At 36.0% G+C, this 1,077-nt stretch overlaps 1 long non-coding RNA gene across 1 annotated transcript; it reads right to left on the reverse strand.

Moving 5' to 3' along the window:
• Positions 1-414: 414 nt before the first annotated feature.
• On the reverse strand, positions 415-1,071 carry LOC106321916. Its single transcript, XR_001266172.1, has 2 exons — positions 746-1,071; positions 415-629 (listed from the first exon to the last, which is right to left on the reverse strand). It is a non-coding gene; the product is annotated as an uncharacterized LOC106321916 (long non-coding RNA).
• Between the last annotated feature and the right edge of the window lie 6 nt (positions 1,072-1,077).

Here is a 1,077-nt window from a genome sequence, read left to right on the forward strand (position 1 = left end):
TTGCATCAATCTGAATCTCCAGGATAAGACTCTTGTGACCTGATGGAACACGAGTTGACACATGAGGCTCTATCACAGTTGGATGTCTCTATTTGAGATTGTGGACATCAAATTAAAGAGAAGCAAGACTTGAGAGTAGATGTAAAAGTCAGTTAAAGAAAATATAAAATAGATTTCACACTGATCAAAGAAGAATTTTCATATGATCGTTAAAACAAATTAAGTTGAGCATATATCTTTTTTTCTGGTCATTATTAATCTATAGTTTCTATGAATTTATGTGTCTCAGTGATATAAGAAATCGAAATATCCATATATAATATGTATATCCTTTTCTAAAACCCTGCGAGGTTTATAGCGTTGATCTGGATCATCTGTTCATTGCTCATCTCACATCATAAAAACCTACTCAAGAGGGGAAAAGACGACACATCTCTGACTGTGCTTGTAATTTTCAGCTTAAGAAACATAGTTGTTCAATTACAGAGAAACAAAGAAGTTTGCTAAAAAAGTAAAAACAGATTAATGAGAAAACATCAAGCTAAACTAGAAACGATACCCCAAATCTTATTTGATACGGATAGACATAGTGGTTCCTTTGGATTTCTTCTTCCAGATTCCTCAGGTAGCTTATAAAAGACATGTACCAAAAAAAAAGAAAAGGTTAATTCAGGTGACTTCACTATAATATTTTTGTTTCTTCCAGTGTTTTCTAACAAGTTGATTTAAACCTCTGGAAAATTACCTTTTTAATGAGTTGTGGTGCTGCTGATTCTGCGCTTGTTTCGGGCAAAAGGGTTCATGAACCACTCTGGTTTGTAGGAAAAAAGTATATATCCAATCACCCATCCAAAGGCAATACCAGGTATGAATCCTATTACAGCTGCTATCCAACTCAACACCTCTTCTTCTTCTTCCCCTGATTCCGGCGTTTCATGCGGTGTTGGCGTGTGAATATCTCTGCAAATTTCTTCAAGAGAAGGGCCAAAAAGTCCCTTGTTATCCTCAAAGGAAGTGCAGTTGAGCCTTAGAAACTGAGTGCCTCCTGGTACTAGACCTGTAAGCTTGTTATGAGAG

The sequence above is a fragment of the Brassica oleracea genome, unplaced genomic scaffold, assembly GCF_000695525.1.
Source record: "Brassica oleracea var. oleracea cultivar TO1000 unplaced genomic scaffold, BOL UnpScaffold03889, whole genome shotgun sequence".
Lineage (NCBI taxonomy): Eukaryota > Viridiplantae > Streptophyta > Magnoliopsida > Brassicales > Brassicaceae > Brassica > Brassica oleracea.